The sequence below is a fragment of the Notechis scutatus genome, chromosome 9, assembly GCF_049901735.1.
Source record: "Notechis scutatus isolate UNSWTSFEM ecotype Mainland chromosome 9, rNotScu1.2, whole genome shotgun sequence".
Taxonomy (NCBI): Eukaryota; Metazoa; Chordata; class Lepidosauria; order Squamata; family Elapidae; genus Notechis; species Notechis scutatus.
In genome coordinates this window covers 13,551,316-13,572,435 of record NC_142017.1, presented here as the reverse complement: position 1 = coordinate 13,572,435, position 21,120 = coordinate 13,551,316, and positions in this window count along the sequence as shown.

Here is a 21,120-nt window from a genome sequence, read left to right as displayed (position 1 = left end):
ATATAAATTGCTATCTATGACTTATAAATATAGATACAACATGAGTGCATGAAGAGCACACTAAAATTTATTCCCCACCCGTAAAATGTATTGATTCAAACGATTGCCCAAAATAAACAACTCTTGTCTTTCATCCATGAGCTAAAAACACTTTTCATGGGGCCTCCCTTCAGTTACAAATTTCCTTTAAAAAGGGGGGAGGGAGTTAATCTTGTCTAAGAATGACTCAAAAGCCAACCTATATATTTCCATTGTTAAAGTAGACTTGAATGTAAACCTGTTTGCTCCTAATTTAAGAATTTACACCTATAATAGAACATTCCCTTCTCCTTTCTCTCTGTCTCCATAGTACCATCACTTAGACTTATATACTACACCACAGTGCTTCACAGAACTCCTGGCAGTGAGTAGAGTTAGTCTGCAATACTGCACTCTAACCACTGTGCCACCATGGCTCCTCTGTGTACAAGGTTACCCACTTCTAATAATTATTCATTATCTTCTTTAGTTTTCCTTTTGAAAATTTCCTGGGATATGTTGGGAATTCCATTCATAGAAAGCATATTTGTTTTGTTTGTTTCCCTAGACAGGAGAGATTAAAATCGTTGAAAACAAGGTGAGTTATAGAACAGTTCTCTTCAGTATCTGGTGTGAGAGGGACTGATACTATAAATGAGAATCTAGGTGTTTCAATAATATTCATCTGTGAAGCATCTGAAGCAGTGGTGGGTTTCAATTATTTTTACTTCTGTGGGCCTGACTTGGTGGGCGTGGCGTGGCTTGCTTGGTGTGCCTTGGTGGGCATGGCTTGGTGGGCATGGCAGGGGAAGATTACTGCAAAATTCCATTCCCTCCCCACCCCACTAACCTGCTTTCCAGCTCCGTTCTCCTTCACAGGACCACCAAAGAAGAATCAGCCAATCATCTGGGAATCTGGAGGCAGAGAATAGATGGGGGCGGGGCTAGTCAGAGGTGGTATTTGCCAGTTCTCCAAACTACTCAAAATGTCTGCTACCGGTTCTCCAGAATACCACCTCTGATCTGAAGATACATGGCACTGTTCTTTTAGAAATGACTTTTTCACCAGCTCAATTGCAGATTTTCCTAAAGTCCCAGAACTGTGAATCAAAGCCTACAACAATGTTGTACTGCTAGAAGCAATTTTGTTAATTGCAGAAAATATGTATGGAACATTTGCTGCAAGTGTTCTATCCACATATTTGTATGTACAGTTTTCAACAGCTGGAGTGCTAATTAAATCAGCAAGCAGTTCTGTTCATGTCTACAAGTCATCATATTCTGTTCTGAATTGCTTAACTCGTGGAAAATTCATTAGTAGGAAAAGGAATCCCGGTTACTGCATGTTTTTTTTTTTTACACACACACACAAAAAAAATGAAAAGGCCAAATGAGGCCAACTGGAGAACCATGGAGGTCAAATAGAAATATATTTTGCTAGTCTCTTCAATTTGTCCCAATTCCCTCATCATGTACAAACTAAAAATGTGCCATAAACAGCAGGTTCCACTTTTCCTTTCCTTTTTAAAAGTACAGATTTGCTAAAATGGTAGCTCTCAGCTGTTCTGCATGACTTTCCCCCCCAAGATTTTGAAAGGCTAATCTTTCCTAACAAAATAAAAAAAGCATTTTCGCTAAGTGTGAAAATGAGAAAATAATTAACTTTAATAAGGTGTATAAGTAGTAATTAAGGATCAGAGAAAATTAGCTTGGTTCACACTTTAATGCAAACTTTTCCACAGATCAAACGTCAAATATATTAAGAAAACCATAAGGCGACTTTAAAATTCACATTTTTTCCTCTCAATTTCATAGCACAGTTTAGCAGCTTAAATAAAACTTTCGAGAATATGTAAAATAAGGAAGTGTATGTCCATAAAAATGTGCATATTGCTGATAAGACATTAGATTTGCATGATGCTCACATGGACAACATAAATAAGGATTATCTAGGATTCCAGCACCAAAAAGATATATTCTAAAAGTTGTAGACATAGCTTTTAGCATTGTGTGTATTTATTGTGAAAAAAATCACTTCCCCAAATAACATAGATCAAGCATCATTTGACATCAGAAAAGATCTAATGGAAGATCTTGTTGGCCACCAAGATGTGTCACTATGAAGGCATGATCCATGTTTCAAATATAGAAAATGGGCTGAACATGGTTTGCATGGATTTCACTTAGTGTGATATATGAGCTCAGTTGTTACAATTGAGAAACTTTTTCATTTTTGTTGTTGTTACTGTTACGTGCACAAGCTTGAAGTTTTTTGAACAACTTATGGTTAAAGGAACCTGAATTGATTAACATGTAATGTCTACCTGCTATATTTGAAAGGATGCCACAAAGAAAAGTGGGTCAACTTATTTTCCAAAATACCTGAAGGCAAGACAAGAACCAATGGATGGATATTAATCAATAAAAGATCCAAGGTAGAACTAAGGAGAAATTTCCTAACCGTGATAACAATCAACCAGTGGAATGATTTTTCTTCAGATGATGTAGTGCCCCATCACTGGAGGTTTTTAAAAAGAGAAAGCCATTTGTCTGAGATTGTATAAACTCTCCTGCTTGAGCAGGGGATTGGGCTAGATGACTCTAAGACTGCCAACTCTGTTATTCTATGTTCTATAGTTATATGAAGACATACTGTATGTCTCAAATCATTCAGATATTGATAGCTTCTATTTTTAAAGGTATGTGAGTTTGTTGCTGTTATCCCTTCTGTTGGTAGTTATTTCCATAAATTAACTATTGAAATTATTAAATAACTTTAGGCCCAATATCCTAGCAAGATATTTCTTTCCAGGATTTTAAAAGTGAAGATTGAATGACTTGCTCCACTGTGAAGCTGGATTCCAAAGTTTAAAAACAAGTTTGTAAAATTCCCATTTTCCAATGGGGTTCAAAAGTATTCTTACAAATAAAGTTAGGACTGGAGGTAGAACTTCAAAACAAGTTGCATGCACTAACTTCCTTTAAAAATTATTTTTTTAAAAAGTCTGGAGAGGCAGGAAGCAGGTATCAAGACAACTGGGTGTCAATGCTAAGGACTTCAGGCTTCTGCTATGATAAATTAGGAGTCTTTGGGAGTCCAGTGTTTATGTAACACCAACCATAAAGTCCATGGACAAGACTTTAAAGCTCCATTTTCAATCACTGAACAGTTTTCTCCACCCCTTAGCAATCTTGGATATGCATCATTTATGACTTTGTCAATGAAGAGGAAGATAGCACTCCATCACTTCACATGTTACCTCCTTACTCTTCAACACTATGAAATCCTCAGAGCACCACAACTATTTGGGGCTTAATGCATAGTCTGAAAATTGCGTACTTAGAAAATCCATACTCAGGAAGACCCACCGTCACTTTATTCTTGATGATGAATATATCCAGCTACTGATGGATTATCAAGGTGAGCTTTTTTTTTCCCCCTTCCTTTTTTTTAAAATGATGCTTTTAATGCTGATGAGACCCATACTGTACTACCCCTCCAAAGAAGAATTTGGTAAATAATTCATTATAAACATGCCAGGGAATGCTTGCCTGTTCAGACACACATAAGAGATTCCTACTGATGAAAATGTGATTAGAAAAATATTAGAATGTGCAGAAATGAATAGATTAACACATGCAATTAAAGAGAAGGAGCTGTGATGACCCGGGGTGTGGCACAAAGGCAACACAGTCAGATAATCAATAAGAGTCCCTTTAGTAGCTCCAACTTTGCCCCCCAATGTCCTGGATACCTTCTGGCTGGAGAAAAACTCTCCCAGAAACAGCCTTTAACTGCAAAGAATCAAATCCATTCAAATGATACATTTAGAAAATTTGATCTAAAAAGGAGATTCAAGTGGCTTTTAATAATTGAACTGGATTGCCACATCACTTTGATGAGATGAATCAAAGGTTTTCATATCATTTCAGTGACTCAATGTTTATCTCTATTGGGTACTTTCAAACTGATGATGCAACATGACTTGAATTGATAGTTCAAATCCAATTGATTTGACTTGTCCAACTGAATATCAATTTGAATCAAAGTCCAATCAAATTTGAAATTCAAAATAGACCTTGGATGGTTTCTACTCTCCTACTATTTAGGGAGCTGTTTGCAGAATTGAAACTCCCATAGAGGCTTGTGGGACTCAAACTGGCCAAGAATGCCTCTGACAATAATATAAAGAGAAATGATTGGAGATTATGGTACACCTGCAGATAGATAAAGTGCCATAAATAAAATAGTATTTAAAAAAATAAGAAAGAGCCCTGACTCACTGTAATTTTGGGGGGCACTGATTTCATTTCTTGTTCTGAAAAAAAAAACATAATACTCTAAATACAATTCATTTTCAGAAAAAAATAAAATGTTTCACATGGGAAAGATAAATCTGTCTGCATTCAAAGCTCCAAGACTTCAGGGAGCTAATTTGGCAGTATCTTGCAGACACATTAAAGGAATTTGTCAAGTAACACAGCATTCTGATTTCCTTTGCATATCTGGCTCATTATATTGGGGGTTGGTGGGGTTGTGCTATCAGTTGGGTGTGGCTAGACAGCACATTCATAAATAAAAGTTTGTGTGTTTTGTACACATACAGTTTTTTGTCATTGATATAACATCTATCTATCTATCTAATCTATCTATCTAATCTATCTGTCATCTATCTTCTATCATTTCTCTATTATTCATCCATCTATTAATTATCTATCATAACTGTCTGTCTGTCTGTCTATCTGTCTGTCTATCTAATCTATCTGTCATCTATCTTCTATCATTTCTCTATCATTCATCCATCTATTAATTATCTATCATAACTGTCTGTCTGTCTGTCTGTCTGTCTATCTATCTATCTATCTATCTATCTATCTATCTATCTATCTATCTATCCTTTGATTATTTCCTTTTAAGTGGAATTGCTTTTGCTGGTATCTTGTCCTGAGCAAATAAAACTTACTGTGGTCTTTGTTGAATCAGTGCTTCATAAAATAATATCTGGAGGGTCTGACAACATTGTTTTCAAAGCCTTTAAAGATCTTGTATAACCTGACACTTTCTTTAATGCTGGAGAATAGGTTGCCTTCCAAAACTGCTGAACTACAAACATCAATACAACTTGTAATTCAAGTTATAAGTAAGGATGATGTCAGTCTCCCTGGGCTCAGTGATAAATCTCTATCTGACAATTTTACACAGCTGAACTGACTGCCAAGGTTGAACCTGGCTAAACAGTCTCACACACACTTTGGTGGCACTAGATAAGAATCTTTATTGTAAATTAGAATGAAACCACAAGTTCATTTTCCCTGGCCAGCAAGAGGGGGCAGTTCTCTTTTATATCTTTATCAATTTAAACCTTTTGTTTCTTCTTCCCACATTTAACAACTTTTTGACCTCAGCTTCATAGATTTGAAATGGAATGGTTGTTAACATAACTGTCCTGAGAATTGTTGTTGTTGTTTTTGTTGTTGTTAGTTGCGAAGTCATGTCTGACCCATCATGACCCCAAGGACAACATTCCTCCAGGCCTTCCTTTCCTCTACCATCTTCTGGAGTCCATTTAAGCTGATGCCTATTGCTTCAGTGACTCCATCCATTCATTCTCTGTTGTCCCTTCTTCTATTGCCCTCAATCATTCCCAGCATTAGGCTGTTCTCCAGGGAGTTCTTCCTTCTCATGAGGTGGCCAAAGCACTTGAGTTTCATCTTCAGGATCTGGCCTTCTAAAGAGCAGTGAAGGTTGATCTCCTCTAGGACTGACCAATTTGATCACCTTGCAGCAAGGGACTTTCAGGAGTCTTCTCCAGCACCACAGTTCAAAGGCCTCAATTCTTTGGCACGCAGCCTTTAACTCTCAGCTTATCATTAGCTCTCAGCTTATCTCTCAGAGTTGGTATGCAGGTAGAATCCAAGAGATAATAAGTATGATGTGGGGACATAATCAACTCACAACTCATTTTAAAGTAGCCACACTGAGTCTACTTTGTGCTTACCTTCCCACAATTTTTTGAACTAGGCTACTAAATGCAAACATTTTGAGGTTCCAACCTAAATAAAGTGACTAGGTTCAGACAAGATGCCCATCTGTTAAAAACAAACAAACAAGTCAAGGCTTAAACTAACCCAACTCAGTTAGTTTATTAAATCTTGATACTACATTATTTTACTCATACAACCCAAGGTATAAAGGACTAGATCTAAATTCAGTACCTAACAGCTGAATATAAAATGTCTCGGGGTATTTAGAGATTCCTGATCAGAGGCACCATCTGAAGAATTTCAAAGAAAGAAAAGCAGCATTAAAACCACATAAAATTTTAGGAATCTGAACAGCTTTTTCATTATTATTATAGGGAACTGGAACTCTTCTCAAATAAACACATTTGCATTGAATTCCAGCCAGGCACAATGAGCATTTGAAGTGTGGAGAAGCTCCTTATTATGTCACTAGTAAACCAGCTTACTCTGTCTATTTAATGTTTTTATGGGGATTTGTATTTCTTCTGTCAGTTTTCCGCTAGCCTGACATTTTCAAGGAAATATCCTGCGACAAAACAGCTGTCTGCTTGAGCATATAAGTAATTGCAGAGGGAGGGGGGGAGAAAGTCATTTATTGCCTTCTCTGTCATTTCTTGCCTTAATGAGAACTAAATTGATAGATTAAACAGGCCAGTCTAAGAACTAGTCTGAAAGCTATCTCCGAGTGCTGCAATGGCCACTACAGGTGGCTTTTGGAGTGGATTAGCAAAATCACTAAGAGATGGATCTATCTGTAGCTCTTGGCTATGGAAGCAAAGAACTGAGAATACACATTCAAAAGCAGTATCATTTGTCTACTCAATGAACTGATAATAGTCTTCTGCACTGTATGCTGCATTTAAACTTCCCAGGAGGTTCAATTAAATGTTGAAATTAAAAGTGCTGATCTGGAAAGATTATTGGTTTGATCTAGGGAAGCATCCCTTCTTCCTCCAATCAGCTTCTGGTTTTCCTTCCTTATTCTCAGGGAGCTTAACAATGAGACAGTGGTAAGAGTTCAGAGACGAGCAACAAGGATGATTAGGGGATTAGAGGCTAAAACTTATAAAGAACAGCTGTAGGAATTGGGTATGTCTAGTCTAGTGAAAAGAAGGACTAGGAATGACATGATAGTAGTCATTCCAATATTTGAGGGCCTGCCACAAAGAGGAGGGGTCAACCTATTTTGCAAAGCATCAGAAGGCAAGACAAGAAACAGTGAATGGGAACTCATCAAGGAGAGAAGCCACCTAGAACTAAGGAGAAATATCTTAATGGTGAGAACAATTAACCAGTGGAAAAGCTTGCCTTCAGAAGTTGAGGATGCCCTATTGCTGGAGGCTTTTGATAAGATTCTGGACAGCCACTTATCTGAAATGACTAGAAGACCTCCAAGATCCCTTCCAACTCTGTTATTCTATGTTCCAATACCTTTCTAAGCATCTTAATGATGAATGATGAATACACTGAAGAGTACTATGTTTTTAGAGGTAGCAAACTATACTCATGTTTTCTCTCACTCACTGTCCTTGTCTTTCCACATTTCTCAATCTCCAAAAGCTTTAATTGGAAGAATTTTTAAATGATGTTTCCTTTTAATTGAAGTGTGAGAAATTATTGATGCTGGAGAAATAATCATATACTGAAATACAAAGCATTCCTGCACACCAAGAGATTGGTAAACAGTTGTAAAAACACCATCCAGGTTCAAGAAAACATCTTATCTCCTTTTAAATAATCATCAAAAGCCATTTATCTTTAATCGAACCCAATGAACTCTGTTAATAAAAATACAGAATTTTCCTGCAGAGCATCTGCACGGTGTGTATTTTTCCCCTCCCAAGTCAGCCAAATTGGAGCTTTTGTTTAAAGAGGACAATGACATGCCAAGTTAGAACAATGCATAAAACTGGGCATAACATCTGCACATTCTATCCTTGATTAAATAATCAGCAACTCTCTCCAAGCTTCACATGCAAAAGGCGATAATTCCATTGGATGAGGTCACAAATCAAAGGCCAACCAGAAATAGGAAGATACCCACCAGCGTGCCATAAAATCTTTTACAAATTTATCCCTGCTGCCTTTACATATCCAAACTTGAGTTTCATAGGTATTATATTTGAGAAGCTTTTCAGAAAGAAATAAAAAATATGATGCGTTATATATGATTGCTAGTACAGTGGTCAGAATGCAGTGTTTCAGTCTAACTGTGCCCACAGTTTGGAATTCAATCCTGATGGGGCTTAAGGTGGACTCAGGCTTCCATTCTTCCAAGGTCAATAAAAATGAGGACCCAGATTGTTGGGGCTAATATGCTGACTCTGTAAAACTGCTTAGAAAGGGCTATAAAGCACTGTGAAGTGGTATATAAGTATTATTGCTACTTTATCTATAAAAATGGAGCTCTCCCTTCAATAATTATTAAATTAATATTCCATACTTTGTGCATTGCATTGTTTTAGGTTCATCATACTTTTAAAAATGTAACAAGAATTATTGAATGCCTATTGAATCATTATCTTTACCTTCATAGTACTTGTGAGTATCCACATAGTGTGATTAGCTAAGAGATCCCAGAAGGACCAAGGCTACAAATTGAAAATAATAACACAAACACCAAACATGTCTAAAGTGGACCCTTCTTTTGGAAAGTGAAATATCATATGCTTGAGCATTAATTAACATGAGAAAGTAAACAAATGGCTGTAAATTATTTTTCTGAATAGCACCAGAGGCAATTTGTTATTCTTAGATACAAATTTAGAATTACCGTGTTTTCTGTGCTAGCTGCTTATTTAAACTTTTGTTTTGTTTTATGGGAAAAGCTTACAACCACATTTATGTCTTGGCAGGACAGAATGAAATTTGCACTGTTATTCCCAGAAGAAGGCAACGACAAACACTTCCATGCTATTGACAAGGGGGAAAAATGCATGGTTGTGCATGGTTGTGTAGTTACCAGGAGCTGAGCTTGCCTTGAAGGTATTTTTACTCCTCTCGTGAAGATTAGTAAATATGAGATGGTTTGCATATACAAACAAAGGAGGATGTTTTCTTCTTTTCTTTTTTAAAAAATGAAAGGTCTTTAAAAAGGGGGGACTTGAGTTTTCTGTGTATGAGTCTGCAGAGAAGATAATTTTTATGAAAATGGGATACATCATAGGGATGCCTGTAGGAAAGAAACCTGTACTGTTTTGAGAAAGACAGATGCACGGCTCAGGGAACTATACATCGAGAGAAACTGTTCAAACCTGTCTTTGTTTGCTTTTTGCTCCTTAGACATCTAACTCAAAGTGCCAATCTTTGATGGCATGGATGAATAGCACTTTCCGGGGGGGATGGGGTGGGGGTGGAGAAAGAGAAAAAAAATACAGTGTAGAAGCACGATATATCAAGTATAAAATACTGCAGGGGAAATCTTTACAGTCAGAGTTATTTAAATAATGAATGCCCTTGTCATCAAATTTCCTCTTGGGTTTCTGGTTTTGTTTTCAACAGTGGTTGTCCAGTGTATACATGCTTGCAAAAGAACCACTGAAACTAAAAAAAAAAATTAATAATCCCTAGATAGAGCAGGCAATTCATAACTACTGATGTCACTTCCTCCCCTCATATTATTAAATTTTAAAACCAATCATTATTAAACATTTCACCATTTTAATCTCTTATCAACTCTTAAACCATTTAAGTTTTCTATACCAACGTGCTACCGTCCCTGTCCTATTGTTTCTCTTATTCTTTTTTTTCTTATATGTAACCATTTCATGTATTCACAACTATGTATACATTTATACTTATTATCTTGTAAACAATTGGCAAATCAAATAAATAAAAATAAATAAATAAATAAATATTTCTAATACAATACTACAATATCATCTTATGTACCTTGCAAAATCTTTTTGAAGAAATTATACTTTATCCTTTATCCCTAAAAAATAATATAATATACTCTTTTAAAGAAGACCTTGGAGAGGAATAACACTTATATTCTGACCTCCCTAGGGACTTTCTATCCCTTTGGCTTTTGAAGTTAGTCAGAATCTGTGGCTGCAGCCAATTTTGCCTTCAGTCTCTTTTGTCAAAGCACACTCTGAGTTGAAGTTCTCAGAAGTTTTCAGAATTCTTTGGATTCTGATGCCTTTCCTAATGTAAGGTTCTGTCCGCTTTGGTGATGACTTCTGTGAAATTATTTTTGATTATGGTGATACTTATATTTAATAAATATAGGTGGGAAATGCACAACTTGCATTTGTATGCTGTCTTTGACCCAAGGTCCCTTCCAACTAACCTATCCTATTCTATTTTTCTATATTCTTCTCTATCCTATCCTATTCTATTTTTCTCTATTCTTCTCTATCCTATCCTATTCTATTTTTCTCTATTCTTCTCTATCCTATCCTATTCTATTTTTCTCTATTCTTCTCTATCCTATCCTATCCTATTTTTCTATATTCTTCTCTATCCTATCCTATCCTATCCTATCCTATTTTTCTCTATTCTTCTCTATCCTATCCTATTCTATTTTTCTCTATTCTTCTCTATCTGTAGTTCTCAAACCCTTCCGGAACTCAGTGGCTGATTTTTCATGACAAACTGTTGAGAAACAATAGTACAATTTCCTACCCCCACTTGAATATACCCAAAACACCCCCAAGGTCCCCCCCACGCACACATGATAATCAATAGTCCAGCATATTTCCCTCACATTTTTCCAATGGGGGATGTAGGTCACATCACCAATGGATCTGGTTTTTTCTTTTTACAGCCATCCGACTTTTATCAAAAATCTTTCCTTTAGAGAATTCCCTGTCATGTACTATAACATAAATAACAGAGAGATGGCACAGGTTTTCATTTTTCTGAATATACTGAGTTGTCAGGGATGCTGAACACACAGCAAATGACCCACCTGAAGTCAGAATTAAGTCGGTTGATATTCATTTATGACTCCATGATGTAATTACTGGGAAGTTTCTACAGTGCAAGATGGCTCAGCAAAGACTGTTTGTCATCAGATTTGACTGAAAAATAGATCAGATAATATATTTTCCCTGAGCTCTCTGAGGGATTCTCACAGCACTGTCTTCAGCCTGAAAAGCCTGACACCGTCAAGTTTTGTTTTTATAGAGAATGTCAATCAACCATATTTCAGCACTCTTTTACTTCCCTTCTTTTCCTCACTAAGAGTTGATGTTTCTCAAAGTTGACTTTGATATCAAGAGGGAAAACAATAATTTAAACAATCCATTTTTTTTTTGCAAAAGAGGAGGTTTAGCTCCCTTTTTATACACACATATATATGTTTTATAAGTTATTATACAGTAATATACAATGTTATTCAAGTGATTTGTAAAAAGGGGAAATGGGAGAAATCTGTGAAGTGTTACTACATGCCCCCCCCCACAATAAAATGCATAGTATTTAATCTATCTATTCTTCCTGATATGTATTTATTTCTATGACACTCACTTTTAGGAGAAGAAGAGGCAGAGCCTGGGGGTGGAGTCAAGAGAGGAATTAACCCGCAATCATTAAGTTCCCACAAGTCCAGGACACCTCCCTTTTGAATTATGTTAATGCTGAACAATGGGTTGACTAGATCCTTGTGTATTGGCATAAGCAATAAATCAGCTTAATTGGTATTGAATGTATGATTCTGATTCTTCACACCAGATATGCCTTATAGAACATTCTTCCCCTCCCCACCCCCCAAAAAATGAGGCCCTGCTATATTTCCCTCAGTCCCTCAGGGCCTGATTATGTCACAAGGCTTGGGAATCACAGAGAACCAGTGATATGCTAAGATAGCTCCATTCTTCTCTTCATCTGGTTTTTCAATTTTTGTTTTAAAATAGTCTGTGTTTATTAATAAAGTAATACTTAATTGCTATGTGAATGCATTTATACAGTAAGTAACTCTAATTGTATTTAACAGATAACAGATAATCAGAGTTGGAAGGGACCTTAAAGGTCATCTAGTCCAACCTCCTGCCAAAGCAAGAGACCCTACACTATTTCTGACAAATGGCAGTCCAATCTCTTCTTGAAAGTCTCAAGTGATGACGCTCCCACAACTTCCGAGGGCAAGCTATTCCATTGGTTGATTGTTCTCACTGTCAGAAAGTTCCTCCTTATTTCCAGGTTGAATCTCTCCTTGTTCAGTTTCCACCCATTGTTCCTTGTCAGGCCTTCGGGTGCTTTAGAAAATAGCTTGAACCTTTCCTCTCTGTGGCAGCCCCTCAAATATTGCAACACTGCTATCATGTCTCCCCTGGTCCTTCTCGTCACTAGACTAGCCATGCCCAGTTCCTGCAACAGTTTTTCATATGTTTTAGTCTCCAGTCCCCTAATCATCCTGGTTACTCCTCTGTATTTTTTCTAGAGTCTCAACATCTTTTTTATAATGTGGTGGCCAAAACTGGATGCAGTACTCTAGGTGTGGATGCAGTATTCTAGGTGTTAATTGTATGTCACCCAGAGTCATAGAGTTAAAGATGGGCAACCATATAAATATGACCAATAGAGGTATCATCATCTGATAGAAAATGACCAAGAAGAGCCATTAACTTCATGCTTTGTAAATGGCCAATCTTGGAAATAAATATTGGACTAGATCAAGGTGAATGAAATTTTAGTAGATAAGAGTCAATATTTAGTGCATGTCTAGCTGTCAGAAGTGAGCAGAGTTGGTCAATAGGATGGGATCCTTCCTTCCCTCCTTCCCCCCTCCCTCCCCTTTTGAGTTTTCATTTTTTATCATTTTTGTACATGTACCTAAAGCTATTTGAGCTCAGATTTAACACAGAAGGGTGGTGTAAGCTGCTTTTGGAGCTAAGGAAAATGGACTTTAGGTCCATACATGCATGTAGTTCTGGGACTAGGGGTTGGAAGATAAAGCTCAGACTGGAAAGCCAAAAGAATCCCCAAGTTACAAATCAGTTTTATATAATTGCCAAGAAAGTAAGAATCAAAATGAACTCAGAGGAGACATTTTCCCTTCTTACCTAATCTGACATTACCATGGTTAAAAAGAAACAGGGTTAAAATACTAAAGACTGAGTCATTAGGAGTTCTTGATTGTTGTACTTAGAGCCAGCTTAATAGAACAACAGTTGAATGATTAAATATAATGATCGATGTTTGTCATTGTTTGTCTTTTGTCACACTTTGATGTGCAAATGCATTCTGTCTTAATACCTGATAAATGGCTAGCTGCCTTTAATTGTTTATGGAAATAATTAAGGTATTTCAAGAACAAAAGTGGTATTTATGTTTAAGCTTCTTATTGTTTAAATTACCCCTTTCACTTGAAAACTTCCTTGCAATTAAATGGCAGAGAAAGATAGGGGGAGGAGGGTTTGGGGTTTTTTATTATTATTTATTTTTGCAAACTGATACAGTAGCTTCAATGTTATTTCATTCTGTACTGTTTCACTGTTCGAGTTTCTAAAGGACAAATTACCAACCAGGATCCTAAATTTGAATCGGATATTAGGCTCATTCCATCTTTGTCAAAGAAAATTATCCACAGAAAGTAATCCCTCAAGAAGCATTGTGGAGTAATGATTTTTTGCATAATGCTTAAATCCTATTTCCTTTCCTCCTCGAGGGATCTTGAAAATGATACGGAGAGTCCATCTTCTCAATTCTATAACAATTAAATAGCAAAAAGGAATGGAAATGTGATGAAAAATCATACATTGGACTTCATGACTAAATTGGAATAATAAGTTGGATCTCCTGTATCCTCCATGGGCACTAAAGCTCTTATATTTTGTGAATAGTCACATAAAGTTGGAAAAAACCGCTGTGAAGAGTTCCAAAACTTATCTTCAAAGGATTTAGGTTTATGAGAGTGAAAACCTAATGGTAGGATGGAATGTTTTCTTGATCAGACATGTTCATATTAGATGAACTCAAATATGAGTTGTCCAGGTGTCTATATTCCACCATTCAGCCTCCTCCCTGATCTTCTAGGCTTCAATTCAACCCCAAGGGGAAATATCTCATAATCAGAAAAGAAGAGCAGCCAGAAAAGCTGGAGAAGGATGGGAAAATATGTGAGATTAAAATTGTACTATCAACAGTACCCCTTGCTACCTCACAGACATAAAATCAGCTCAAAAACACACCATAACAAACTCTACAGAATTAGATAGATACAGTGAACTTTTTTTTTTTTTACAGGGAATGTAAGCCACTGGGAAATTGGAGCACAGATTTTGCCAGAGTTTTATTTTCTACATACAGCATCAGGGTATCATATAACAAATAATTAATGGAGGTGGGAGAATTCTCCAAGTGACTGAGCCAGCTGCAGAAACTCTGATAAGGACAGACAGGCTCACACAAGGAAAGCCTGCAGGGACAGCAGAATGTGTGATTAGTCCTTCAGTTCCCTGTGCAAAGAAGCCACCACTTCCATTCCAGGAGAACCTAATGAAGTTTTATGATTATTACTTTTTTGCTTGACTTATCCTGGACAACTTGTGCTAACTCAGTCAGACCACCATAAATCACTGCAAGACTGCAGTTCTATCTATGTTGGTTCAAAAATAAGTTTCAAAGAGAATGTGGCTTACTTGCAGGATTTCAGGAATGGGGAACATCTGATCCCCTTTTGGAGGACACAAAGAGTAACCAGAATTGATAAATTCACTTGTAAATGGCTGAATCATGGAGGCATGATTTCCCACCAATATTCAACAAGATGCAAAACAAAATTGTACAAAAGTAATCAAATAAATGGACAACATATTAAACAAATAAGGCAAAACAATCTGACCAGAAACATACATAATTTCCCTCCAATTTTGTGTCCAGTACATGAAGAGTATTGAATCTAGATGAAGTCAAGTGCCAGGTTAATCAGGAGATCCAGTTCAAATGGGTATAAAGATTTATTGCAAGCTCTATGAGAATCTGAACTACTAACAACCAAAGGAAATGGGTGGTAGATAAGAGTACAAGGAATCTTTCAGGACCAGCTCCTTGCCTAACCTATGGTCACAAGCCACAGTCATCCCCATCTTCAAAAAGGGAGACCCAAGCCTAGTTGAAAATTACAGACCAATCTCCTTATGCTGCGTCACCTGTAAAGTCATGGAATCAATTATTAACCAATCCATCATCCTCCACTTAGAGACAAACAACCTACTCTCCAATAAACAATTTGGTTTCAGAAAAAAACTATCCTGTAATCTGCAACTCTTACACTGCAAAAACATATGGACGACACAACTCGACCAGGGCAAAGCAATAGACGCAATCTACATAGACTTCTGTAAAGCCTTTGATTCAGTGGTACACGACAAACTACTCCTAAAAATAAAATCCTATGGTATCTCTGGACAACTGAATAACTGGATAGAAGCATTCCTGGCAAACAGACAACAAATGGTCAAAATTGGGAGCGTCCTATCAAATTCTGTACCTGTCAATAGTGGTGTCCCCCAAGGCAGTGTTCTAGGACCAACTCTCTTCATACTCTACATAAATGACCTCTGTGATCATATTAAGAGCAATTGCGTTCTTTTCGCTGATGATGTAAAGCTGTTCAATACCACAGACAATACTGCTACCCTACAAAAAGATCTTGACTATGTATCAGAATGGTCAAACAAATGGCAACTTCAAATCTCAACAAATAAATGCTCTGTCTTACATATTGGCAAAAAAAAATCAGAAAATAAAATACAAGCTGAATAGTCAAGATCTTGTTGATGACCCAAGCTCTGTAAAGGACCTTGGAATACTCACCTCTAATGATCTAAGTGCTAGAGCCCACTGCAACTACATAGCCAAAAAGGCATTAAGAGTTGTTAACCTAATCCTACGTAGCTTTTTCTCTGGTAATATCACACTACTAACCAGAGCATACAAAACATTTGCTAGACCAATACTCGAATATAGTTCATCAGTCTGGAATCCACATTACGTATCTGATATTAGCACAATTGAGAAAGTCCAGAAATATTTCACAAGAAGAGTTCTCCACTCCTCTACTCATTGTAGAATACCTTATGCCACCAGACTTGAAATTCTAGAACTAGAAAATCTTGAATTACGCCATCTTCGGTCTGATCTAAGTATGGTATATAAAATCATACATTGCAATGTCCTACCTGTCAATGAATACTTCAGTTTCATACTTCAGTAACAACACAAGAGCACACAATAGATACTGCATTGTTTGACCCCTCCCTTGGGCTGAGCCTGGTCATCTCCTATAGATGAATCATACACTTCCAGATCCACTCAATAAATTTTCAATGTCAACTTGTATCTGTCATCTATCTATATATCACCAGTCTGCCTGTCTGTCTATCACTATATATCATATAATTATGTATGATATATTCCATGAAGTTTTTCCTTAAGAATAAATTTATAAAATATGCCAAAATGGGCTGCATGGCACAGATTGTAATATATTAAAAGAAATTGGACAGTAGGGTTATAGCTGTAGCTCAAATATAATCAGATGCTTCTGAATCAGTTTAAAAATATTTTTGTACAGAGACAAAATGTATAAAATTGATCAAATCAAACACTCAAATCAGTTGATCATTTTGAATATTAAAGAAACATTGAATCATCTTTTTTCAAATATAATTGCACATTTAATCTTTTTAGTCTTTGAATTGATTCATCAAATCACATATTGAGATCAATTCATCAGTTCACAAATTTGAAATAACTCTTGGCTGGTTCTTACCATCATTTTTGTCTTGTGTTTAGTCACGAGAAGTCTCTATTTACACAGAGAGAAAAATCATTGTTGTATTCAAAAAGTATTCAAAAGAGAGAGGAATTATATCTAAGAAATATTGCATATAAAAATGTTACTGAATGCTCTACTGCTACAGTTCAGTTTCAGTCATCTACCATTTCCCCTTCCCCTTCCTTTTTCTCTTTATTCCTGTGTCTGATTTCTTTTCAGATACAAAATCCCTAAAACTGGATTACTAATAGTTAGATTTATACTGACATGCAAAAAGTAAATGGAGTTGATATACAGCCAGTTTGACTCTGGCTAAAGAGTTGGGAAGTTAACACGAATTGGTTTTTATCCATGCATTCATTGACAACTCAATGATTACTTCCCAAACCAATGTTTCTTTTTTATAAGACCAATAATCCTGTGCTGTTTTGCTATCACATTTTGTCACAGAAGTTAGCTTTCATTTTAAATAATGTTTCAAGAGACTACTGTATTGGCTTCTGTTCTGAGTCTAACCAATCAATGTTGATTAGCATCATAATTCCATCCATTGTATGTATGTATGTATGTATGTATTATGTATGTATGTATTATGTATGTAATGTGTATATACACACACACACACACACACGCACATATATAATATGTGTATACACACACACATACAAGATAGGGTTTTTTATTTTAAGGATGTGATTTGGACTCACTGTAATTACGTTTATATCTGTTTGATATATCTATCTATCTGTCTATCTATCTATCTATCTATCTATCTATCTATCTATCTATCTATCTATCTATCTATCTATCTTTGGTTATTCGGGTTTTCTCCCGCGTAAAATTGGAAGTATCTAGGCAACGTTTCGATGAAGTCTTATTCATCATCTTCAGGCTTGTGTCTCCAGCTCTGTGCTTCTCACATCACTCTGAACAATTGAGTCTCAACAAATACGTTTATAGATTTTCTCCATGACAATCTCACTTTATACTGGTTTTTCAGATCTTTTAGTGGTGCACCCATCACCACTGAATTTATCTTCCTTGCCGCTGGTCAACCTCTTCTCTTTCCTTTCACTATATTATACAAACACACATTCTCATCTAAGAAAGACATTTTAAAAAGAAATGAGTATAATAAGGGAGCCATAATGGCACAGTGTTTAGAATTCAGTATTGCAGGCTAACTCTGCATTCCCGTGCCAGGAGTTTGATCCCGAATAGCTCAAGGTGGACTCAGACTTCCACCCTTCTGAGTTCAGTAAAATGAGGACCCAGATTGTTGGGGAAAATATGCTGAGGTTTGCAAACCACTCAGATAATTATGTAAAGCAGTATGGAAGGCTATATAAGTTCAAGTTCTATTGCTATAATAAGTACTTTACTGTCTTTAGATGTTGCTGATTTATTAAAACACCTTATTCCTTTTATATATATATATATATATATATATATATATATATATATATATATATATATATATATATATATATATATATGTTTTCTTAAGTTTTCTGGGTACTTACATGTATGGTGTTCGGCTTGGTTCGGGTATTTTCCCACGTCATTGTAGTTCTTTTAAAGTTGTAGCAACGTTTCAGCAGAATCTCATCTGCCATCATCAGGCTTCTGTATTGTGTCCGTCTGTGAGTCAGACTTTTACAGTAGTTTCAGATTTGAATTTGGGGCAGCCTATTGCTGTGCCAGAATGGTTTTTTCTTCATCCTGATTGGTTGGGAGTCTTGGTCTGGACACAATACAGAAGCCTGATGATGGCAGATGAGATTCTGCTGAAACGTTGCTACAACTTTAAAAGAACTACAATGACGTGGGAAAATACCCAACTCAAGCTTTAACACCATATATATATATATATATATATATATATATATATGTTTTCTGAGGTTCTCGCGGTATTTGTATGTGGATCTTTGGTTGTTCGGGTTTCTCCCGCGAAGATTCAAGTATCTAGAGCACGTTTGGCGAGGTCCCACTCGCCATCTTCAACTGGTGCTTTGCTTAGTGCCAGTGCAAGCACTGCTTGCACTGGCACTAAGCCGAAGCACCAGCCTGAAGATGGCGAGTGGGACCTCGCCAAACGCTGCCTAGATACTTTGAATCTTACGTGGGAGAAAACCCGAATAACCAAAGATCCATATATATATATATATATATATATATATATATATATATATATATATATATATATATATATATATATATATATATATATGTTTTCTTAAGTTTTCGGGTACTTACATGTATGGTGTTCGGCTTGGTTCGGGTATTTTCCCACGTCATTGTAGTTGTTCTTTTAAAGTTGTAGCAACGTTTCAGCAGAATCTCATCTGCCATCATCAGGCTTCTGTATTGTGTCCGTCTGTGAGTCAGACTTTTACAGTGGTTTCAGATTTGAATTTGGGGCAGCCTATTGCTGTGCCAGAATGGTTTTTTCTTCATCCTGATTGGTTGGGAGTCTTGGTCTGTGTTTATTGGTCTTGGAGTTTGCTGTGTTCTGCTTGATTGGTGTCTCTAATATCTTCTGTCTGTTTTTTGGCTCTTTTTGTATCTTGATTGGCTGGCAGCATTGTGTTGCTTTAATGGAGGCCTTTAGTGCAGCTTGGCTTCGGGTAAATGGACGGCTATCATTAGTTAGGAAGCTGGGTTTCATCTGGGTGCCTGGTTGGGATGTGTTTGAGCTGGAGGTATCAGGGGGATCTGTTTGTGCCCAGGTGTTTGCCTGGCTTGTGGTGTGGAGATTTTTTTGTTTGTGAGTGCAGGCTTCCAAATGATTGACAGCCTGGTGGAATCATCTCTTCTATTCATGCTTTCTGGTCTTTTTTCAATCTCTATGGCTTCTCTGATGATTCTGTGATTAGGGTTTTCTATAGTGGCCAGGGTTTTGGTGCCATTGAAGTTGATGCTATGACCTGTGGCTTCCATGTGTTGGACTAGTGAGGAAGTGTGTTCCAGCTTTTTGACTGCATTTTTGTGTTCATCCAGGCGGGTGCTTATTCTTCTCCACACCACAAGCCAGGCAAACACCTGGGCACAAACAGATCCCCCCTGATACCTCCAGCTCAAACACATCCCAACCAGGCACCCAGATGAAACCCAGCTTCCTAACTAATGATAGCCGTCCATTTACCCGAAGCCAAGCTGCACTAAAGGCCTCCATTAAAGCAACACAATGCTGCCAGCCAATCAAGATACAAAAAGAGCCAAAAACAGACAGAAGATATTAGAGACACCAATCAAGCAGAACACAGCAAACTCCAAGACCAATAAACACAGACCAAGACTCCCAACCAATCAGGATGAAGAAAAACCATTCTGGCACAGCAATAGGCTGCCCCAAATTCAAATCTGAAACCACTGTAAAAGTCTGACTCACAGACGGACACAATACAGAAGCCTGATGATGGCAGATGAGATTCTGCTGAAACGTTGCTACAACTTTAAAAGAACAACTACAATGACGTGGGAAAATACCCGAACCAAGCCGAACACCATATATATATATATATATATATATATATATATATATATATATATATATATATATATATATATATATATATATATATATATATATATATATATATATATATATATATCTATTTTAACTTGAACTGCAGAACAGGTTATTATAGAATAATGCAATTTTATACAAAATGAAAAGAGGAAGCCAGGACATTCGTAATTGACTTATGAATCTTGTAATACCTTTGCAAATAAAATAACAATCTCTTATGGAGAATCGTCATTGCATCTAGTCTGTGTTCAGCTTCAGCACTATTGCTCTTTTCTGTATTCAAAAACAAAAGCAAAAATAGATATATGGCACTGCCAATGAGTCAGGTGTAAGCTAATGATCCATAAGGATCAACTTGTCAAAAGGAAAGCTAATAGTAAGATCCAGTGAGCTGCCTTACTGTCCCACTGGGGATAATTATTTCAGCTAGAGCAATAATCTACCACCACAGAACAGTATCATCCCTATCTTACCCTCATGGCAGTTTCTTGAGGTCAGGTTTTTTTTTTCTGTACCATCTGACGAATGGGACAATTTAATGCTAGCAATAAATGAATCTAAATACAGAAACAAATTCATATGATACTAGAAGCTGATTGACACTGATGTGCATAGGGATACCCAAGTTGGAACTGTCAGATCTTAGCTGAAATTATAAATTACATACATACATACATACATACATACATACATACATACATACATATATTTGTTTTCTTAAGTTTTCGTGGGTACTTATATGTATGGTATTCAGCTTTGTTCGGGTATTTTCCCACGTCATTATAGTTGTGCTTTTAAAGTTGTAGCAACGTTTCGG